Below are 14,998 nucleotides of genomic sequence, written 5' to 3' on the forward strand. Positions count from 1 at the left end.
CTTTGCTTTAGTTTGTCAAAGCTTATCTGTTCAGCAAGTGACCATACAATTGCTACTTGCTTCTTTAGTAGATCAGTCAGAGGTGCTTCAATCAAGGTATAATCTTTGATGAAAATTCTATACCACTCTGTCAACCCAAGAAAACTTCGTATTTCTTTGATAGAAGTTGGTGTTGGCCATTCCAGAATGTCTCTGACCTTAGCTGGATCTACTGAAATTCCTTCTGTAGATATAATGAATCCCAAATATTCAATCTATCACTTGAAAAATGTGCACTTCTTCTTCTTGGCATAAAGCTTGTGTGCTCTCATTGTTTCAAGAACAATGCGAAGCTGGGGTTCATGATCCTTTCCCTGTTTTGAATAGACTAGGGTATCGTCAAAAAAGATGAGTACGAAGTCATCAAGATAGGGCCTAAAGATATCCTGCATTAACCTATTGAAGGTAGCAGGAGCATTCGTCAGCCCGAATGACATCACTAGGAATTCGAAGTGTCCATACCTTGTACTGAATGCAGTCTTCGGAATATCTTCTTCTTTGATCCTTATCTGGTAATATCTAGATCTGAGATCTATCTTTGAGAAGATCTTCGCCCCTTGAAGACGGTCAAGTAATTCATCTATTCTTGGAATGGGGTATTTATTTTTTATGGTTGCTTGATTCAACCCTCTGTAGTCAATGCATAGGTGAAGCGTTCCATCTTTCTTTTTTTGGAACAACACTGGAGCTCCCCATGGAGAACTACTAGGATGGATGTAGCCTTGGTCTAACAATTGCTTGAGTTGCTCTTTCAGTTTCGGAATGGACATCTTATACGGCCTCTTTGCGACCAGTGCAGCTCTTGGCACAAGTTTGATTTCGTGGTGGACTTCCCTTTGGGGAGGAAGTTCCATCAGATCTTCAAGAAATACATCTGCGTATTCCTTTAACCATGAAGGTTCTTCTCCAGATTCCTGATTCTGATCTAGCTTATTCAGTTTAATTAGATAGATAGGTAGACCCTTTTGAACACCTTTTATTATCCGTGTTGCTTTTGCAAACTGTATTTTTGGCTTACCAGCCTCACCTTGAGTCGTGACTAGTTTCCCTTTAGAATTTCGGAAGGAGACTTGGCCCTTCCCACAGTGGATGTGGGCATCATTGGGTATTAGCCAATCCATTCCGAGTAAACATTCGTGGACACCTAGGTTCATTACCCTGAATCTCACAGAAGTTGGCTTCCCACCCAGTAGGAATTTCACCTTAGTAGATTGCCTAGTACAAGTAACCTCACGACCATTTATTAATTCCACAAGTAAAGTAGGTGCATCTATTGTGGCTATCCCTAATCTTTTCGCACAGATTGGTGAGATGAAGAAATGTGTACTGCCATAGTCAATCAGGGTTTTGAAGCTTTTATGTTGATATTTTGATGGGGTTTGAATCACCGAGAATTGGCGATTTGGACCCTTCTTGTGAAGAGTGGCATGAATTGTTTCCCTCTCAATGTCAGCATCCATGGATGGATCTTCTTCATTGTCCAGCTCCTTGTTGGAAACACTGGAGGTTCTCCCTCTAGCCATAACGGTGGTTCCTTGTCCATGAATGGCTCTATTTTGACCTTGGAATTTCCCTTGGCAATGTCCTTTGCCAAGCTTGGGACACTCCCTCTTGAAGTGTCCGGGCTCATTGCAATGGAAGCAACGTGGGTTGCGATCATTGCTTTGCATTGGAACAAAGTTGTTGACAGCATTGACCCTAGCTTTCTTTCTTTGGCCCTGATTCTGACCTTGTGCTCTCTTAGTCTGAGCCTTAGACATGCCCTTATTCTGATGTTTGTAAGACCAAATCCTGTTGTTCCTTGGTTTGGTCTGCACCTCCTGTATTATTGGAGTAGCTCGAATGAGTGCATCTTGTAGGTCCGTTGGGTGCATTGATTCCAATTGAGTGTTTATGAGTGGATTCAATCCAACACAGAATTTTGACACCTGTTGTGTCATATCCATTGGGGGTGCATACTTTAGGAGTGAAACGAACTTCGAATAGTATGCTTCCAGGGATAATCCTAGCTGCTTCAAGTCATAGAATTCATTTATCTTTTGTGTGCGGTAGGTAGGTGGCAGATACCTTCCTCGCACAGCTTCCTTAAGCTTATCCCAAGTGATTGTCTCCTCCGAGATTTGCTTGGTCTCTGCACCACTGTTTCCACCAAAGTCTCGCTTTGCCTGTAATCTTAAGTTTGGCGAGCATGGCTTGGTTAGTAGGTGCAGTTCTTGCTGCCTCAAAATAGTCCTCCATGGACTCAATCCAGATCTCGGTGTCAGCTTGAACAGTCCTTCCCTTGGCATCAAACTCGGGTGGCTTAATTTGTTTGAGAAGGAACTTCTTCTCTTGAACCACAGCTGGACTTAGTGCAGGAGTCAGATTTGGAACCTGCACTTGGGGTTGCGTTTGAACAATAAGATTCTTTATGCTAACATCTTATCACACGTTCCCATATTATGTTAATATGACTAGGACAGCTTTTTAGCTAGGTGATTTAATCACTTAACACCTTGGCTAACATTTACGATCAAGATAGACAATTGTAAAAAGTCTTATTTATTCATGAGGGCATAACCCTTTGAGTACATTATTTGGATAAGTAGGATAGGCTGATTGATACATCAGTTTGGGGAAAATATGATTGTGTTACAATCGGCTACAGGGACAGAATAATAATATGGAGTGGGGTCATGGATTTTCAAGAAATGGTAAGTCATAGGAAGCTTGGGGTACCCCTTCCTTTGATACTTGTTCTTCTCATAGCGCCCTAACAGTTTGATTCTGTCAACAGAGATCACCCGGGTCACTTCTTCATAGACATACTTGTTTTGCTTGACTTGCCGACCGCTAACGTGAAAAGTTGCGTTTATGCGAGCTTCGATAAAGATGAACAGCTTCACGATCTTTAAATCCTCCATCCAGATGATTCTCTTCAAGTTGGTCTGAAGGTACGCGAGTCGGTGGGCTACTATGTAGTATATTCCTGAGTCTCCCGTCCATCTCCGCTCTGCATACATGGGTGAAGGATTATAGATGCGGTCTAGAATATCCATCATACCAAGCCTCTGGCGATAATTCGAAGCATGCATTGCAGTCATGAACATGACCTGGAACACCAAGAACTTGCTCCATGCTTCGTGGTTCTGCAACCGAGCATCCATAAGTGAGTAAATAAATGTTTTCAACAGAAAATACTGCTCTATTCTACTCACCTTCCCTTGTTTATCCCCTTATTCCCTTTATTTTCCTCCATTGAGTTCCCTTGTAATCTCTAGATCTCATTGGTTCGCTTTGATACCAACTGTAACGTGTCCGCTCGTCCACTTGTGGGACACGGCTTAGTAGCCCATCAGGAAGAGAGTCTAGAAAGCGTCGCCTGGCACTCGCAAGGAATGTCACAGGGTTTGCAATCTAGGTCTTCCTAAGTTTGCCCCGAGCGGATGTATCCGGACGTTCCCACTTAGGACCGACCTAAAGTTAGGGTTTCTTTCCTATCAACCAAGTCTCTAGGCAGTAGTTAGCATCGAGCTCCTGATGAACCACTTTACGTAAGAATAATAGAGTCGAAGCGAATTTACGCTGGACTTGGTTCATGGAGAATGGGAAACGAGAGGGATGTGAAGCTCAACCTCTCTGCCCATAAGGCATAGTCCCATTCCGCTCCCCTAAAACATCATAAATCGGGATTCTAACTCTACTGACTCTAGGATCTTCACAGTATCGTTTTCACGTCTTTTGAGAAAAGTTCCCAGCTAACCGGGACCACCCTTCTGTGGGACAGACCCAAGTCACGTCCACCGCACTTTCCTCGGTTCGCTTAGTTATCTAATTACCTACCACATTATGTTGACATGCAAAAGCAACTTTCTTAATTAATCAATTTAAACATAGGTTCCTTCACGTGACTTAGGCACTGACACAAAAACAATGTCAAGCAAGTTCCTTTTTCAAATATTTGATCTTTATTTATCATAGTCCCAGAATACATCAAGTATCATGCCTGAAGGCTATCCCAGCAAAATCAACAGGATTGTTGCTCCAAGTTTCGCTGTAGACTAGTACACGGGCCTCAAGATCCCATCTCGAATCACGTCGGCCTCTTGTGCGGGATTCGGAGGCAAGGAATTTACAGCCGTGGCACCCAAGAGTCCTCCTGCTCCAAGCAGCACCCATGGAGAGACCTCTCACGGTGGGTTGGGTCCATATACCCGGTGCGGCTAACAACCCCCTTGGATAGGGCTAGGCAGGTAGTCGGAGGTAACTGAACCTGCCACTCCCTCCAGGCCTTTAACCCGAAGCATTAAGTATTTTGCCTTGAATTAGTTTCTTGAGCAAAGAAGTTCAAACAATATACCTAGGTGTACAATCACAAACATTTTAGTGGTTGTTCGTACGACCAACTGCTAAGGTGTGATTCCGTTTTTTCGGATGTTCCCAGCATTCGATCCTAGATCGTTCGTGACTTAGTGAGATTTTAAGGGCTTGGCAAGCTAGGTTGCTTGTTTCCCCTTTATCTTTGGGTTAGGGTTTGTACCCTGCCGACCCTAATTATCCTTACCTTAGGTCTCCTTGTAAAATAGATCATGGACAACCCCGTCGTCCTCGGTTGGTCAACTTGCTGGATCCCTTGTAGTACCTATGTACCTTTATCTTTGATCTTAATTGATCAAGATTGTCTATCCCCTTGACCATGGTTGGTCAAGATGGTTCTGTTTAGAACAGTCCTACTCCGTCTTAAGTATAATCTTCTTAAGCCCTCGTAATAATACTCATAGGCGCTTAAGCTTTTACCTATCCCTCTTGAAGTCACCAAGGACTTTGACATGGGACTCATGGATCTCAGTCCCGTTTGGTAGATTACAAACAACTTTGAATTTTCCCAACAACTTTAATGCATGCAACGTAATGCCATGCCTTCATTTCAATGCTTACAATTTTGATATAATCCATACGATATTTTATGCCACACATGCGAAGGTACTTTCTATGCATGCAATCTTAACATTATCCTCTATGTAATTATTTACACGATCTATAACCTTCTTGAATGATCTAACTTTATGTGATCATTGTATGAGTCTAGCTGCACTTTAATCTTTTCTGCAGATTATTACATGTACCTTAGAATCCATCTTGCGATATGGACATGCACTTTGTTTCTTTCAATGTCCTCTAAAATGTGTTTTAAGCAAGAACTTGTGCAAGGAGAAATGCACTTTAGGCAAGAATTCATGCAAGACGCTTTTGGAAATTTACGACGCAATTATCTAATCAATTTCACCTATTATGATGTCATATTACAACGGAAATTATCTTGTTTCTAACATACATCACAACTAAGTTCATACCTAGGAAATTATCAAACATGCAATTAATGTGATGCATGTGAATATGATTTTTCACCGTGATTAACCTATGATTTAATAATAGAGCAATCTGGGTTTGGAGTGATATCTTGATTCCAGTGGTATTGATGCCTGATGAACCGTTCGCAGTTGTGGAGCCACCTTGTTTCGAACCTCCATCCACACTTGCAGGGTTCCCGACCATCTTTGTGGAACTACGCTTCGGGGCCATACTCGAAGACGCGTGTATGAGTGATAGAGTTCTTGCACTCTCCTATGCAAAATTCTCGCCGCCTTTCCTTGGGTGGAGGAAGAGATTGAGGGGGAGTGTATTTCCAGAATAAATATAAGGGTGTGTGACCTCCCTTTAAGAGGGGGGAGAAGAAGCTTCCAGAAGCTTCTCTCTCTCTTTCTCTCTTTCTCTCTCCCTCTCTCTCTTTCTCTCTCTCCCCCCTCTCTCTCTCTCCTGATGATGATGAGGGGGGGCTGCACTGCAGACGACGGGGGGACGCTGTTCACGACGAGGGAGGAGAGGGGTTGCTGCGTGTTGACGACCACCAGGGGCGGAGGGCGCTGCCTGCAGACGACGAGGGGGGGGAGGGGCTCCCCTTTATAGTTGGGAGGGGTGGTGTATGAGGGGGGGGAAGACGGCTGTTCACAACCGCCATCCGTTCCACTTGTCTGCATGACCCCCTCTCTCACTTTACTCACACACACACACACACACACACTCTCTCTCTCTCTCTCTCTCTCTCCTCGCCATGCAGTTGGCAGGGGGAGAGAGAGGGAGAGAAAAAAAAATTAAGTTAATTTTAAAAATTTTAAGAGGGGGGTTCTCATGGGGGGGAGGCATGGGGGAATATTACATATCATGACTCCATCACACACACACTTTGGCTTGCAGGCCACCTTGATCACATGTTCTTCTTTTGACTTCACCATAACATCCGGACTCTGCTTCATTTTGGCTCCCTTAGCCTCAATGCACACTTGACTTGGACTTGGCACCTTGGTCTCGAATCATGCATTGCACTATTCTTTGGCATCCCCATCGAACTCGACGTCTCACATAGCTTTCTAGCTGCACTTGGTTTTCCATTTGCATACTTAGAAGCACACTACCCAATTTTTAGACTTGCCCTAGGTGCATGAGTTCTTCTTAGCCATATCATCATGAGAGGCACTCTTGGCCTTGCCACAATTTTCGACTACTTACATCAACATCCTAAGTTGGGCTCTCAAGTCTTGGCTTTGTTCCGCTCCCAAATCCTCTGATTCATCTTTTGACCCCTCAATCTTCATTTGATTCATCTTCACTCTCCTCTTCCAACACTTTCTTCACTTTGTTAACTAAAATTCTATTAAGGCCCTTAACGTATTTTCCATCATAGCATCAATACTATGCCCTTTATCCTCTTCATCACTCTCATCATTAGAAGTAGAGCTCGAACTAGGTTGTCTCTCTTTGTTGGCACAGGCCGTCTTTGTGGGATCATCACTTTGCTTGGCACATGCCATCTCAGCAACAACTTTTCTTAACTTGACTCTAACTCATATCTCTTCCTCATCTCCATCACCTTTTCTCTCACATCCACACTAGACACCTTTTCCTTCACAACATCATCTTCTTTCTTTGCCCCTGACACTTTGCCAATCGCAATAGATGCATCAAAATCCAAAGCAATTTTTATCTTCAACTCATTCTCCACATCGAGGGCATCCCACTCACCCATATTGAATGTCTCTCCAACCCAATCTTCAATCTTCTCATTCACCTCTCTCAACTTCAGCTTCAACTCATCTTGTCTCCCTTCAATCATCTTCATCGTCTTCTCAAAATCACTTATCACTTTGGGAGGGGCCCTTGCCTTGTTTCCACACAAATACTCTAACTTATCCTTCAAACCTTGCAAGCCATATTCCAAAGCAAAAAAGTTATCCAAAATGCTTCTTTTTTTCATACAAAATCCTTATCACATCAATCTTAACTTAGAACGAGTCACCCTTGGCACTTTCTCAACATGCCTTAGCCCATGCTCCCCAACACGAGGATTTGCACATGCCACCCACGAGGGCAACTTTGATACCAAGTGTGATGATCTAGCCCTCGGAATCCCATGCTGGCACACTCACAATCCCATCCAAGCTAGTGGAGAGAAGTAGACTTGCCAAGCTGCAACATAACATCACCAACTCAACACGACATAAAATGCTCACAACATGACATGGCATGCAAAAGAGAACTCAAAGAAGGAACATGATTTTATGGAATGGCCCATCTAGAGGCCAAGAGCTCATATTCATAGCAAGAGAGTATGTACAAGGTAAGCTGGAGGTACAATAAGGGACCATGTTACAGGTGAGGGTGGAGCTATCAACATGCATCACACACCTATATAGGGAGTAGTAGTGACTTTGAGCCTTGCTCGGCTTCCACTCTACATGTGATTCTCTATACTCAGTGGTGGTGAACCCTCACATATGTGCCCTGAGGGTGTAGTCTTAAGATATGCCTGAACATTGTATCTTTCTATGTCATGAATACAAAGGAATCCTTATTGATATATCGTGTGTGCCTTTCTCATGTGCTATTTCTATGCCTCATAAGAGAATATGACTTGAAGTCCCATGAAGGTCCATTACTCTTGGTATTAGATCAACTCTAGCATGGAGCATACTAGCTCGAGAGGGAGCATGCTCATGGATGCGGAGAAGTGTAAAAATTACATGGTGCAGTGAACAAAATTTGAGAAAGAGATAGAGAGCACACAACATATAAGAGGAGAATTAAAAAAATTCTTTAGCTCCAAATAATTGATACAACGATGACTCTGTCCACCCGTGCGCTTCCACTGTGAAGCTTAGATGGTGATCTAGATAGTCGGTCAAGAGGTATTCTCCTTTTGGGTGGTCTAGACAGAAGATGACTCTGACTAGGTGAAAGATAGATGATGGATGGTTGTGAAGGGGTTTAACTTTTATAGCCCACTAAGGCGGCTAGGTCGGTGTGACCGACCTACCATATGAGCCTCCATTATTCGGCTAGGGAATATTCCCTTTACTGTCGGGCAACTCAATGCAATGTGCCTCGAGTTTCTACCAACTTAACTACTCCGTCTAACCCAAAGATTAGACCCACAACGGTCACCTTTTTGCCATCCAGTCATATAGACCTCATCTGACATAAAGTCAGGACTCAACCAATATCCAGGCTCACATATGGCTTCTCCTCATAATGGGGGCCTTACAACTTTGAGCACCATGGATCATTGGAGGCACCTTATGGGGGTGGGGCATTGAGCATATCCAACAAGAAGATCCTACCATAGCACATCATGCAACGCGACACGACAACCTCAGAATGACACAACATGACACAACACGACACAATGCAAAATGACACAGCATGATGTCCCTTGAATGTATTACCTATTGGAAATTGCGAGAGAACTTGCCATGCTACCAACAAAGTTGAGAGGGAGTCATGGCATGATAAGGATGTGTGGCATACCATTCAAAAATGTCTTGGAGAGAGCTGAAGCTATTGAAGGACACTTTCTTTGAAGAGGAGGATGGGCTATGTCATTGGCTCAGAATCACATACAAGAAGAAAGATCTGGGGTCCAAACTGATTGAGTAGACAAAGAAGATGATCAAATCACTGGAGAAGAACCACAAAGGAACATATGTATCGCCCAAGCTCGAATATAAGGCTGAAGAGCTAGATGAAGATCTGGAGGAGGATGATTACCATTTGATCATGGTGTGAGAGAGAGCCAAGTTGTGGCAAGTGAAGATGGCATGAGACCTCAACATTGAGCTACAAGAAGAAATCATGTTGACGTGGAACTGGGAGATTTCCTCTAGATCTGAAGAAGCCAAATAGTGAGTTAGATGATACTTGAAGCAAATGAGAACAAAAGAGTCCAAGAGTTGAAGAATGGAGTGAAACCAACCAAAGAAGAACCAAGGAGCCAAGAAAAGAATCAACATGTGAAAGAAGAAGAAGAATTCAGGCTAGATGAAGATCAAGAAGAAGACAAGGGAGAGGATGAGCTCAGCCCAAATCTTGGAACACATTGTCCCCAACAAGATGAAGCTGACTACTACTAATCTGACTACTATCTTGAAGACTACTACCAAGAAGGCTACCCTGAAGACCAACACCTCTATAATGAATACCCTCCTAAAGAAGATGGATACTACTATCCTGAAGATTTTTCCATCGACTACCACCCAAAAGGAGAATACCTCTTGACCGACTATCCCTATCCTGAAGAATGCCAACCAAAAGGAGTTCAAGAAGAGGAAGAAATGATGGAATATTATATGAAGGGAGAAGAATGGAGGTTGGATGTGCATTCAAAGATAGAAAATATTATGGTGGAGTTGGGATACAAGAAAGAAGATGAAGATAAGTGGACATGTCAGAAGGATGAGCCCTTGTACCCACAGGTTGCAACCTAGAAGAGCCGATGTTAGAAGAAATGGAGTTTGAGAAGGGGGAGGATGACTTCAAACCTAATCTTGGAATACCTCCACCCATTGAGATTGAGGGTGAGGCTAGGTTGGTACCCTCCTATGAGGCATGGGATGCCTTTGGCAAAAAGAATGATGAAGAAGTAGATAAGGAGATAGAGTTAGAAGATGAGAATGGAATGACGAAAGCACCTTGGACAAGGCATCCGCTACATGGAGCCAATACTTCTAATTTAGATGATGAGATAGGTAAAGGAGAAGAAAAAAATGTAGAGTTAAAAGATAAAGAAGAAGAAAAGAGAGATGAGCTTAATCTAGCTCTTGGAACACCTCTACCTCAACTAGTCGGAGAAGAAGAGAAGGGCAAGGATAAGCATAGCCTAGATCTTGAAATACCTTGACCTGGCAACCTCAACCCCAACAACCAACTAAACCCTCAAAGTTCAATGATGATAGGTTAGGAAGAGAGTTGAAGGAGTGAATCATGAAAATATGGGATGAGATAGAAGAAGATGGTAGGAAAGAAGAAGAAAAAGATTTATTAGATGGAGCCATAGAGAAGATCAAGGAAACGATAAGACAAGAAAAAAGAAGAAAAGAGATAAAAGAATAAGTAGACTTAGCTAGGAAGAAGTTAGGAGAGAAAGAGAAGCTAGAGCAAGATATGCAAACACAAATACAAGAAAAGAAGAAGAATAAAGTTATGAAAAAGATAGAGCAAGTAGAAAGAGGCAGAGGAGCCAATTCAGAAGAATGAGTGTGGAGAGCTAGGAATCCAAAGGAAGAAGATAGGTTAAAAAACAACAAGAGTAAGACAAGATAGATCAATGCATGAAGGCCAAGGCAGAAGAGGTAGAAGATACTTAGACTTAGGTAAGAACAAGAATGAAGAAAAGGAGCAAAAGATAGACCTAGACAAAGAAGGCAGAAAATAAGAATGAAAGATAGAGAAAGAGGAAAATGAGAATCCAAAGAAGAAGAAGAAGACGGAGAAATCAACACCAAGAAATGGAGGTAGGCCACTAGAGCCAAGATGAGAGATGAGAATGAAGAGGCCTCCAAAACTCCCCAAGTTGAACTCATGGCTAAGGATGAAATAAATCAAGCTTTCGATCCAAGGCCACATCCCATCCCAACCAACGCAGATCAAAGTAGGAGCCAAGTGTACTTTAGCAATGGAGTCATTGTTTGTACCTTTGAGCCCTAAGAGGCAAACACTTATGAGATTGAATAGAATGAGTTAGATGATAAAGCCCCAAAGAAGGGAGAGTATGAGGGAGTGCTCACAATATGGTCCAATCAAGGTAACTTAGAGCCATGGAAGGAAGCCATGCTAGTTGAGTCTTGAGAACTCTCCAACTCGCTCTTAAGGCAAATATCTTTGGACCATGGAACCCATTGGGGCCATACTCAATGATGGTAAAGATTGAGATCTTAGCATTCAGGCTACAAGCAGTGCAAGGAGTTGTCACTCCAATCCTCTAGATCTACAATACACCAAGCACTCTAGATTTGGGTGTCACTCCAAGAACTTCAATGATACATGTGCTTTTACAACCCAAAATCCAGTCCAAGTGTGATGACTCAGTGCATTCTCCCCCAAAAACTTCAACTCCAAATTAGATTTAACAAGAGCCAAAGAGGTGCCATGCACCAAGACCACACCTTTTGTGTGTAAAGGCAAGCTAAACCAATCAGTTTGTCTAAGTTTAATGCAAGCAAGAAAGATCCGGTAAAGAGGCCAAGGAAAACAACCCAAGTTCTTGACTTAGAGATGAGGGAAAAGCATCTTGGCAAACAAACTAAGAGACCCAAGTCCCCAAGGCCTAAGGTGATGGTAAGAAGAAAGGGAGGAACGGTGCAAGGAGCAACTCAATGAACTGCCTCCTTGAAGGCGTGGCAAGCACAACAAGGCTACAACCATGTCACCATGCCTTGACACCCAATAGTGCTACAACTTAGAATCATGCTTACAAAGCTTAGCATGCAAAGACATAAGCACCAAACCACATAAAGTTAGGACTATGAAGCCTCCACTCAAATGTAATTGAGTCAAGGGTGGATTGGAATGCAAAAGAATAAAAGAACTAAGTCTAGATGGTTATACATTGGCTAGCTTGATAAGAAAATCTATGTTAAGATCTTCAAGTTGTAGTGTGGCAAACACTAACCAACTTGATAGTAAAGGCTGCGTTCAGACCCCCTGTTAATGAGTCAAGTCCTAGACTAGTAGACACTAACTAGCTTGATAGAATGAGCTATGTTAAGACCTTGCAATGAGTCAAAAAAACCACCCTTAGATTGCTAAGGATAGCAATCCATTAAGCAAGGGTGAGTGTAAGGGTATGGGATTTATAACTATACCATAGCATTGGAGCTAGAAACACATATATAAGGAGTAGTGGTGACTCTAAGCCCTGTTTGGTTTCTACTCTACATGTGATTCTTTATACTCAGTGGTGAAACTCACATGTGCGGTGTCATGAGGATTTAGTATTGAGATGTGCCTTAGTGTTGTATCTTTTTATATCATGAATACAAAGTGTTGGATCCAGAAACACCTATATAAGGAGTAGTAGTGACTTTGAGCCGTGCTTGGTTTCCACTCTACATGTGATCACATGTGTGGCATCACGAGGGTGTAGTCCTAAGATGTGCCTCTGTGTTGTATCTTTCTATATCATGAATACAATTGATTCCTTAATATTATATATTGTGTGCCTTTTCATTGTGCCATTTTTGTGCCTCATGACTAGTTATGACTTGTAGTCCCATGAAGGTCCATAACATGGGGGGGGGAGATAATGTGTAAGGGCTTTATAGCTATACCATGGCAACAAAAAGGGGGAAGGGGGATTTTAGTTTTTTTTTTTTTGTGGATTTTGGGTTGGTTTGGGGGGAGGGGAGTAATGTGTAAGGGCTTTGTAGCTATACCATGGCGTTGCCACAAAAAATACTTATGAGGGAAGGAAGTGTGAGGCTTGGGCAACCCCATGTCTCCCCCTCTCCTCCATGGTGGCTGTGCCACATGGAGAAACCATTATTTTTGCCTCTCGACATGTAATGAAAAGATGGATTCAGGCAAGAAGGCCCTTTGTGTTAAGGAGAAGAAGAAGAAGATGAAGTGGAAGAAGTAGAGGTGAGATGGAGTGGAATGAGCATGAAACGATGGATGCGAGCTATATCTCTAATTGGAGATGAAGATGAAGATGATGAAGGAGATGGAGTTGAGGTGGCAAGATGAGGTGGAGATGACTCGTGATGCTGTGAATATAAATGAATGACCATGTTGAGAAGAGAGATGCAAGACTCCTTGAGTCGAGGGTATAAAGAAATGGCTAGGTGCATGAGAGATGTGTGGAGAGTGAGAGTTGTGGTGCATGACACTCATGGAGCCATGAGCTGAAAGGAATGGCCATCATGGGTGCAAAGGCTAGGGAGGTCTGAAAGAATGAAGAACTCTTTAAGTCGAGAGTCTAAAGAATGGCTTGGTGGCTCACGGACTTGGGGCAAGTATAAAGATGTTAAGCAACCTGCCATGCTGCTGTGGTGAAGTTGAGAGAGGGTGAGGGACCAAGTGGATGGAGGTTGATGGACTTGGGGTGAGTATAAAGATATCAAGCTAGTTGCCATGCCATTGTGGTGAACCTAAGAGAGGTTGAGGGACTGAGTGGATGGATGTCATAAACTCGTGGACCTAGGATGAGTATAAAGTTATTGGGTAGCTTACCATGCCATGCAGTGAAGCCAAGAGAGGGCGAGGGATCAATTGGTTGATACACCACACACAGCTACACAAAAAGCACCTTTTGAAATAATTTATGGACATATATTCCCTACACCTATTACATCATTGTCAAAAAAAGTTAAAGTTGTTGATGATACTGCCAATACACATCTACTATTTTTGCTTAAGTTAAAGATATGATTGCGAAAGCCCAGCAATCATATACTAAACAAGCTAATAAGAAAAGAAAAGTCATGAGTTTCAATGTTCATGATTATGTTTGGTTATGCATTGAAAAGAGAATATTGCAAAGTGTTGAGAAACACCACGTTGTTAAACCTCTCATGACATGACTAGCCTTCCCATGTAGAGGTTTTTCAAGAACAAGAGATCAACGACGTTGCCTCATGGATGACTCCACATGTTAGCAAACCTCCTGTAATAGCCTTTTGTGGTAGACCACAAGTGTTTCCTAGCACGTTGCAATCTTCCTTGGTTGGTTTCCACATTCGTTTCATCCTCTACTCGTACTTTGGGGCTGAGATCAATTGCCCTTACCTCATGAAGGGCTCTACACAAGAAATGCATCCACTCATATGGGGCTTGATTCTGTTGCACAAGTGTCTACACCCCTATTTCTAAGGAGGTAAGTCTAAAACATGCTTTTGGGACCCAACACCTATTACACACTCCATCCTCATCTCCAACATGCCACAAATCCTTCAGCTCCACACTGGGTACCATACCCTATTGCATAGCATCCAAACTTGTATATGTTGTGCCCTCCTAGTTTCCACCTTGGGTCCGAGACACCTTGGCCTCCACATAGTTGGGCTAAGTTTTTGGCCCAATTTCTTTAAGCTCGTCCTAGGTACACAAGCATCTACTCTTCTAGCCTTCTCATAGGCCTTCACCAATCCATATCTCTTCCCTTCTCTCCACTTATCCTTGGCCATTTATTTATCCTCACGACTCTACTAGTCTTGCCATGCATCTCTCATATGCCCTACCTTCTATCATGTTCTTCCTCCTCGAACTTAAATTTACCTGATTCTTTATCTAGCTCGTCGGCTCGCCTGAGCCCTAGTTTATTTATCCTTGTCTCACAACGCTCTATGAGTCCTAGTCCCCCACCCTGCTCACCATCTTTATAATCGAGGCTCCACAAGTTCCACCCTTCTCATCCTCAACTGCTTGGTTTCTTTATCCTTGCCCTAGGTCCACGAGTCTTCAACCTCTAGCAAATTGAAGTAGATGAAAAAGCATATCCCATGTTTGTGGTTTTGAAATTGTGTATGCACGCAAAAGATCTAGAATTGTACTGTTAGTAGCTTCTGTTTGCCCATTGGTTTTAGGATGGAATGTAGATGAAAAATCAATCTTAGTCCCCAAATTAGTAAACAAAGTAGTCCAAACAATTATT

Source organism: Lygodium microphyllum, chromosome 23 (genome assembly GCF_053477565.2).
Source record: "Lygodium microphyllum isolate KBCC chromosome 23, Lygodium_microphyllum_v1.1.10, whole genome shotgun sequence".
Taxonomy (NCBI): domain Eukaryota; kingdom Viridiplantae; phylum Streptophyta; class Polypodiopsida; order Schizaeales; family Lygodiaceae; genus Lygodium; species Lygodium microphyllum.